Source organism: Geospiza fortis, unplaced genomic scaffold (assembly GCF_000277835.1).
Source record: "Geospiza fortis unplaced genomic scaffold, GeoFor_1.0 scaffold330, whole genome shotgun sequence".
In the NCBI taxonomy this organism is placed as follows: Eukaryota; Metazoa; Chordata; class Aves; order Passeriformes; family Thraupidae; genus Geospiza; species Geospiza fortis.
Window position 1 is genome coordinate 2,110,345 of NW_005054400.1, and position 9,486 is coordinate 2,119,830.

Below are 9,486 nucleotides of genomic sequence, written 5' to 3' on the forward strand. Positions count from 1 at the left end.
CCGCTGCGCCCACCGCGCGGTGCGGCGGGGTCGGTCCTGGCCGGGGAGGGGGTGGGCACCGCGCAGGCGGGGCGGCTTCTCCCCCGAAAGGACAGAAAACTGTAATAAAATCAGACAACGGGAACTCGCGCGCGGTGCCTTCTCCTCCTTAAAAAGAGAAAAAAAAAAAAAGCTGAATAACTTATCACACTCGGTTCTATTACATTCAATTGCTGTTTTAGCGACAATGATTTCTTGCACTCCTATAAATACTGACCGTGATAACCGCGCTAGTCCTGCCATGACTCTAGATCCCGCTGGAGTTTGTGCGGGCAGAATTTATTTAAGAACAAAACTGCAAGGTAGGTGTTCTGCTTCTGAGATGCTTGGCTGCATCTCAACCACCTTGCAACCCCTGCAAACATCCTCCTGCAGGCTACAGGCGCCCTTGGGTTTTGTTACGGAGAGAAAAAACTGCAGTTTCTACACAGAAAGTGTGTGAAAGCTGGGAAAAACAGAAGTACTGGCTGGACCAAAGAACTGCCAAAAAACCACCAAGAAGTGCTTTCCCTATATCCCTGTTATTTATTAGTCCAGTGGCAGACATGGAGAAGAGAGGCTTAGGCAATGCCAGCCTGGCACAGCCTCACCAAATCCAAGCACAACTCTTTCAGACCAGAAAGTTGCTGAAAATCAGAATATCTGGTGATATATGCACTGCCGAGCTGGAGAGGCACGCGATAGATTTATAATGCAGCAGAGAGAAGCAGCACAGATGTGTTGAGAGCGAGAGATACTAATTGCTTACATATTTAAAACAGCATCTTTAGTCTGAATGGGAGGCACCATTAAGCAAAACAGAGCTATTAACTGGGGCCACTTGGAAAGCTGCCATTTTCCCTTCTGTGCACGGCTTTTTGCATCAATTCAGAAGTACAGTGCGATACACTGTCAGTGTTGTGTGGTTCCTGCCGAGGTGCCTTGCACCAGGATGAAGCTGTCCATATGTACAGGGATGCTAACACCAGTATAGGGTATGGGGAGGCACACTCAGCACAAGACTTCTCTCTTTTATCTGGATTAAATGGTGGAATGAGCGTGTTATGGCCCACGTGCTTTCCTGGGGATTCTGAAACTCTTGTAGAAAGACGAGACAAACAAATCACCATTACATTTATAGGTGAAAAATACGACACAGGTGCGTGTGGTACAATTATATTGTAGTGTATATATGGCAAATTTACACTCCAGTATACAGCTTTCATAATAGAGCGTATTCAGGACCCTGGGGAGAAAGTGATTTTAGGTGGCATAAGTAGCCCCATAATTTACCTTCTGCGTAAATCTGAGAAAAGCCTAATTTTCCTCCTGTTTTATTCATCTTGGACTCCTTTTGCCCACCCTGCTGTGGAGTTCCACAGCAGTGTGACTGGCCTGAGGATGAGGAAGCAAGCTCTGAGGTGACCTTGCTGGTGCAGGGATGACATTGGGGTTTCCCGAGATGCAGCGGGGCAGAGCACCAGTCCCCTGTGATTTGGGAGCACCACACCGCAGCTGCCTTCTCCTCCTGCACATCCTCGAGAATGCAGATGGAGATATCTGCTCCTGCATCTTTTTCAGCTCCATCCCAGGTGGTGTTCCAGCCTCTTTTGTCTGATCTTTGTGTTTCAGTTGCCAATCACAGTGTCAATGTGCAAGAGCAGAAATCTCGATGGAGGCTGAGGAATAAGAGGGGGGATCATTCAGTGCACGGTGGGAGTTGGTTTGCCTGGACAAGGACTCTCAGGGGCAAGGGCATCCTCTCTGCTGAGATGCTGCTTCTGCTGAGGAGTAGCTTTTCTTAAAAGACACTCTGGGATTTGGCTCTGCTCCTGTGTAAGTCAATGGAAATGCTGCTATTAAATGAAATTGAAAAAAAATCCTCCTTGCAGGGTGAGCTGAGAGTTAAGCTTGATGCCCTTCACTGGAGAGCTCCATTGCTAGGGGCTCACACAAAGAGCTCTGTGAATCCTCTGCTTGGTGTCATCTGTTGCTTTCTTCCTCTGAAACATGTAGGTCAAAAAAAAAGGTCATTCTTTGTCTGATTGGGCTTCAGACACAGGGACCAGGACCTTGAAGTGCAGCTGGTTTGAGGTGAGGAGGCAGCAAGCTGGATAGAAAATGCAGGAGCAGTGCAGCTTGCTGAATTATTTTGTAATCAATTAACAAAGCTGTGTAACACCACCAAGTGTGACTCTGCGATGAAAACCTCGAGATCTCGATGCACTGCTGAGGGCTAAATTCTGCACGGTCAGGAGTCTTACTGCAGTGATAAGAGGAAATTAATATAATAATACTGACTACAGAGAGGACAGTTTACTCTGTGTTCACTCCAAGTCCATCCTTTACAGCATCCTGGCCAGATTTGAGGGAGGAGCAGATAATCCACCCTGATAATGCACGAGTTTCATGCATTGCTCATTATCCTGAAGAACTGCAGACTGCTTTGGAGCAACTGCCATAGTTCCTCAAGTGTTAGTCATTCTGCACATTCAATCCACCATGAATCTTTACATGATTCAGCTTAAACAGGTGCATAAATGTTGCAGGATTGGGTCCATAAGCATCCACAGCCTCAATTTTATGTCTCATTTGCAAGATGGGTTGCAGGAAGATGAGAGCAAATAGACTGTTGTGGTAGAGTAATACCTTCTAAAACAGAATAAAAGCTGATTATATCTTCTAGTTCCTAATAATTTGAGGAAGTAATTCTGTATCCAGAACATTTGCAGTAAATATAATAAGGTCTACTTAAAAAAAAAATAAAATGTTAGCATTGCAGCTAAAGTAACTACACCAGAACAATATTGCATTTTCTGCTTTGTAAGGAGAAGAGAAAAGAAATGGCATTTTTACATTTTCTTTTGACCTTTGAGAAATATCAGGAATATGTAATGGCCACACTCAGCAGCAGTAGCTCAGAGGATTCAGAGAATAAGAGTTAAACACCTGGGGACATTTACAAACAACTGGCAGAGAGGTGATGAATTTAAGATGTGCATATGAAAGGCACAGATACACAAAGTGTGCAAAAATAATACATAATTAAAATGCTTCTAATCTATGTGAGAAGCATCGCTGAGGTGGGTGGTGACTCCTGAACCGAGCGCAGGAGTGGCAGGGAACATGACCCATGAGGTCCCTGCTATGCTGTGCCAAATGCTGGGAGCTGGTGCAGCGAGAGGTCTCAGGGGACCTTTCTCCATCAAATTCGTAATGCTGTAAAGCACACATAACCTTTATCGTATCTGTCAGCCAAAATGAGCAAAGTTTACAGCCCATTTTATACAGCTGAGCACTGCTCTGATGTGACAGAAGGGCACAGGAGCCTGGGCTAGCCAGGGTTGTTGTGTTCCATCGCGTCGCTGCTGACGCCCAACCTGCCCCTCGCTGCTTTCGCCAGCAAAACCCTCCCACGAAGGAGAGGTGACTCCCAAGGGCCATGAAGTGTCTTTTCCTCCCCAGCAGGTTCACTGGCAGGAGGAAAGGATGCTGATTCAGTAGGTTTGATGCCCTTCATCTTCTCCTGAATGCTCTTGCTGGTCTCTACGCTGAGCGAGGGATAGGACAGTACCACCCCAGCAGCTCTGCTCATGGATGGAGGGTGCTGGTAACAGCCCAGCAGCTTCCAGAGCTGCCAGTCTCCTCACCTGGCTTCATCTACCCTTGGGTAAATGGTTTCCAGCTAGATTCTGAAGTGGCTGTGTCCATTACTGAAGTGCATTCACCTGGCTCCTGAAGGACAAGGAATATGAATAGGGCTTTTTTTTTCTTTTTTTTTTAATCAGCAGAGAGCACTGAGTTGCAGCCCAAGCAGAGGAATTTAGACCTGTCCTAAAGTCAGTGAACCTGAATTTTGCCACATTACAGCACTCCATGACTTTCTGTGAACCCTCCCCTATTGATATGGATAAACAAGCATCCCCTGCTCCTCATCTTCTAGACAGGGAGAACCTTCACATCCTTGGATAAAGAGCCAAAACCCTCCTGATTTTCTCTTTTCAAGAATTTTGCCATTGGAAGGAGGGTGCCAAGTCTGTCATCTTCTTTGTACCCAGACTTGTGTGGCAGCAATAAGAAAGCTTTGTTGGTTCACAAGAAAGGGAGAAGAAAATTAAACGGTATTAATTTCAAGCTCTATTAGGATTTTAAGAAAGTAAAATCAATAGAAAAGGATGGACTCGGTAGGGAATGTGACCTTATTTTCCCAGTGTCTGAAGGGGAAGTGCACACAATAGAGAGATAAAAATACATCTATAAAACCAGATCAGTTTCTTTGATGTTGAAGAAAAGAAGTTAAAATGTTTATGTGAACTTGCATCACTTGACTGGCATTTAGGAGAAGCGTCTTAAAGATAAAAAGAGCAAAACCAGAAAATCCCAACCCCAAATCCATCAAAAAATCCCCAAACCCCACCCCATCCATTAGTCCTTTTTATTTCTTTCTCTCTTGCACTAAATTGTAAAAATGGTGCGATCCATGCAATATTTCATCAAATATGACTCGCTGTTGTCAGAGCAAAATGTTTGATATAAAACAAGAATGATAATTCTTTTCTTTTTGGTCAGATAAGCTGGTTTGGATTAATAAAAATGCCACATTCACAATGATATCGATAATTTGCATGTGAAAACCCTTCCACCTGGTAATGAAAACAATTTTTCAGTTTTGCCACCACTAGTCAGGAGAGATAAGGTCTGCCATCCTCCCCCTTGCAATTAACCACTGACACACAAAAAACGGAAAAGGGAGGAAAAAGGGAAAAGGCAGAATATGTGTGACAATTGCAAATTGCCTGTTACCTGAACCTGATGCCAAGGAATTGATATTTCCACCTGCAGCTGCACAGCTGGCTCACTCCTACAGCCTGGCCCTGCATGCCTGCCAAGCTGGGCACCTCCAGGTTGGGAAAGCTGAGCTGGGTATGTGTTTGTATTAAATTTGTACACCGTGTCAATGGCATTTAGGGGAGAAAACCCCACCCTAAACCAAGTTTGCAGCCCCCCTTTGTGGTCAGTAAGCCACTGGGTGGCAGTGCTGTGTGTGCACGGGTGTTTATATACACACACATAATGGGGGCCCCTCTTTTTTGGGGGGTGTTGTGAGCCTGGGTATGTTTTGCTCATTCTGTGAAGCCACTGTGATGCCCAGGGCAGAAGGCAGGAGGAGAAAGGAGTTTCAGCTTTGAAGAACGTGGACAGTTGCATCTCCATGGACCTGTGCAAAGCTCCACAGCTCAAGGAGGTGTGAGTGCCCAAATGTCACCCCCTGTGCTGGCATTCCACACTCTCCAAGCTGTCCCAGCCTTTTCTTCAAACTTGCACTTGCAGTGTTTGTCTTGCACGGTCACCAGAGGAACAAAGAAGCCTTTTGCTGATAGCCATGGAACAGAAATGACACAAGACTCCTCCCTGTTCCCTGCTTCTACCCTAACCCCCATTCTTCACCCTTTTTTCCCCACCTCACAGAGGAATAATTAACCCAGCAAGGCCGTGTTTTCAGTGACTCAGAAGATGCCCACGTTCTCTGTGTGTATGAAGGATGCACATTTTTTTGCACACAACCAGCAATGGTTTGAACTTAACAACACATCCCCCCGAGATAAGTCCAATGTGATATGTAATTCTCACTTATAATTGTAGATTTGAAGTGGCTGATAAACAGATGTAGGGTTCAGATGCCAAACGGAGACCTCGGCGAATTTCACATTTGGTGTTTTATCTCTGATTAAAGCTGCTAAGACATGACATTTCTTTCAGGTTTGTTTCTGCAGCACCTCCAGCATGGTATTCCTGCATTTCTTGGCCCTTGAAGCACAGGTCATATTTGACTCTAGTTTTGCCCTGTTTCAGACTGACAGGTTTGATTAGTCTTGTTCTATACCTGACAGAAAAGCAATTACTCTCTACAGCCACGTTGAGGGGGTAAATCTACCTAGTTTGGATAAACAATCTCACATGTAGGATGAAGGAAAAAGCTGTGTATGGGCACTGCAAGGTCTGAGAGAGGGGGTTTCTTGCAAGAATAATTTGAGATTTCAGATTCTTCCCACCTGTGAGAAGTCAGAGTGAAAAAGAGGGCTGGAGGTGACAACAAAGGAATAGATAAAGAAGGGGAAATCTTTATAACCCTCCTTTGGGCCATCCAAGACAGCACTGTTAACCACTCAAAAATCTATCACCTTAGTGATGAGCACACCTGAAAAAACCTATAGGAATGCTCTCTTGCTTTTCCCTCACCCTCTTAGGGTACTTTGGAAAATTTTGATTGAAATATTTGCAAAATGTGCGGGTTACAACAGCAATTAAAACAACCAAAAAAAAAAAGAAAAGGAACAAAAACAAATTCACATGCACACATGGTCCTTTGCAAATGAGAACTCTTCTGCCAGGAAAGCACGAGATCTGACAATATGTTCCATTTAGCAAAAAGATGACAAAACCTAAAAGGGTAACATTAAGAATGTAACTTTTTCTTCTCTCCACCTTTTGCTAACAGCTAAAAAACTGCTGTGCAAAAGGCCTTTAATGTGAAGCCTCATTTCAGCTCTAGAAAGGCAGTTGATTTCTGTAACTACAGTGACTGTCATTCTGCCCCCCATCAATAATAAATGCTTTTTCCCTTCTCTTTTCTGCTAATATTTCTCGTCCTTCTTGTCCTTTGTGGTGGGCAGAGCTGCCAAGGGAATTGCTTGGGCTTTGAAATAAAGGGAATTTTGAAAGAGCAAAGTAGGGTAAAAGGATTTCCCCTGAAGAGCTCTAGCCAGAAGGTGCAGGGAGAGCATGGCCTCCAGGTTGGGTCCTCCTGTGAAGCAAGAACAGAACTTCTTGGCTAGAACTCACCTCTTGGTGGCCAACACCAAGAAAGAAATAATTATATTGATCCAAAAAACTCTTAAGGAATGGCAAATACCCAAATCACATTAGGAGCAGCCAGGAGAGGGTATTTTCAAGATCATGCTTCCCTTCTGGGTTCCAAACTGGAATTTTTGAATACCTGCTCCTGGCTGGGCAGCACCAAACGCTCCAAAACCCTCCCCTGTGGGAATCTGATTTGTCAGCTCGGCGAGCACGTTCCCTGGGAGGGAAAACTTTAGTGCAGCTCGTGCCAAAATGTGATTCTTGCTCTGATCTGGGATCATTAGTGTCCTGTGTGGTGAGGAATGTGAATGATCTGCTGCCAGATCACACCTAGCACAGAACAGCCTCGGCAGGGGGGGGCTGCAGGGAGTGCTCCTTGCAGGTTGAAGTGCTCTGCACAAATGCAGGAGGAGGGAGGAGAGAGAAAAAGAACCAGTGTGGGGGAGAGAGACCACAGGCATGTAGCAGCCTCCCTGACCTAGTGATTTATTTATGGCAGTCCTAGAGGGGAAGGAGCCATGCAAAGATCATGAGCCTGCATGCTGCAGTAAGTGCGGGATATGTGCTGGCATATATTTAGCTAGCAGGAGTACAAAGCACAGAATCTACAGAGGATGGGGAAATGCTTCCAGTCCTTGCAAGGTTTTTGAACGGTTTGAGTCGAGCAAGAGGAGAGGTTTATTTGGAGGAACACCAAAGATTTCCTTTGTTTCTTCCTATAAATAAATTACAGGTTGATTCTTGGGTTTGCTTCCTTGAAAGCCAGGGTGTTTCCTCTCCCAGCAAACACCTCACCATGCCTCACTCTTGGGCTGGCCAGCAACTTCAAAGGCCTCAGCAGGGAATTTTGGATGCTGATAGGCCTCTCAGGTGTGTAAAAGAAAAGGCTCTATCTGGGATGAGGAGCCTGAGAGGTGTTTCACAGTGAGCTGCTCTTTTCAGGGTAGGTGAACAACAAAAGGAGCAGGGAATAGGCCTCCAGTACAGCAGAAAAAAAGCAGAAATCTGTGTCAGCTGAAACCAGTTGCAATGTTCATCAGCCTGACAAATCCTTGCTCTGGAAGGTTTATAAAGCACAGTATCACAGGAGGGGACTGCACAGATTTACCCTGGGGAAGAGCCCATCACTGTGGCCACCGTAAATAGAAGTTATCAAAGGGGTTCTCCTTCACATCCCACTGGAGTGAAGCCTGATTCCACCAGGATGGTGCAGTCACCAGTGGCATCTGAAGCAGCACAGTGCAGGGGGAACATGAGGTGTTTGGTAGCATCCATCAAACCTTGCACATCACAAAAATATTAAGTACTAAATGAGAACACAGTGTCACTCTAGAGCTCTTGGCTCTGTTGTCTAAATTAAACCTCATCAGAAATAGGATCTTAAACAAGAGCCTGTTACACCCTCTTTGGTTTCTGAATTTAGCTCGTGCTCCAGCCTCAGGGATTTCAGAACCCTGGTGGCCTGAGCTCCTGGAGATCTGTGGGGACACACAGAGCACCAAGTGTCTCAGCTGCCTCTCCAGCTGGGGTCTGATGAGCTGAGGAAAGCTCAGAAGCATCACTGGGCTTATCCCGTGGACCTTGATGATCCCTGTGGGTTCCTCCCAGCGCAGCATATTCTATGATTCCATCAGCATTGACTTGATTTCAGGAGCTGGATTTGATTAGTCCAGGAGTGGACTTAATGCTTGGACTTGCATCTCAATCAAACTTATCTGTCATTCATAGATTCTAGTGGAAAAAAAATAATCCCCATTTATATATGGGAATATAACAATCAATCAAACTTTATAGCTCCTGTTTCCATTCTAGCAGCTTATAACCACATAATAAAAGCATATAATGAAAACATCATAAAAGCACACAATAAAAACACATTCACCATGCAAGTATTGCCATCTTAGCACATCCTGGATAGAAATGCTGGAGAATTCTTGAAGCTTCTGGTATGTACTAATAGCCTCCATAACCCTACATCACATCACCCTTCCCACTTGAGGAGTGCTCTCTATTTAAACAGCAGTGGTTATAGAAGATGCCTGTAAATGTTTGGATTCAGCAAATTATGGACATGAAAGGCCTCCAGAAGAATTGTGCTTTCCTGGCTTTACAAATTTAGTTAGAAGATTCTATGAGAAAAGCCTCTTCAGCTGCTTTTGTTGCATTATAGCCCTTATTGGAAAAGCTGCATGAGGTGGGTGTTGCATTAACACTCTTCTTCCCTGTGGTTTAAATTAAAGTTCATCTTCACAGGCAGCTCCCTGCTTCACTTGAAGGATGCAAACAGCTCGTTCTGCCTCCCTGCTCTTTCTTCATTTCCCTGACACTTTTCCATAAATCCTTGCTCCAGCAGAGCGCGGTTTGCTCAGTGCGGAGGAACCAACACCCTGAGATGGTTCTGCACCCTGATAAAAGATTTTGGTCCCTGCTAACTCTGCTGTGATTCATCTCAGCTGGCTCTCAGTGTGTGGCACAGTGGCAGGGCAGGAGCACTCTTGGAATTCTCCTCCCATGTGGCTACAACTCCTTTATGTGGGGAAGATGCTGAGATCAGAGTGTGGCTGGCCAGTGGACTTGCCCACTTGTCCCTTCACATATTTTCCAAGT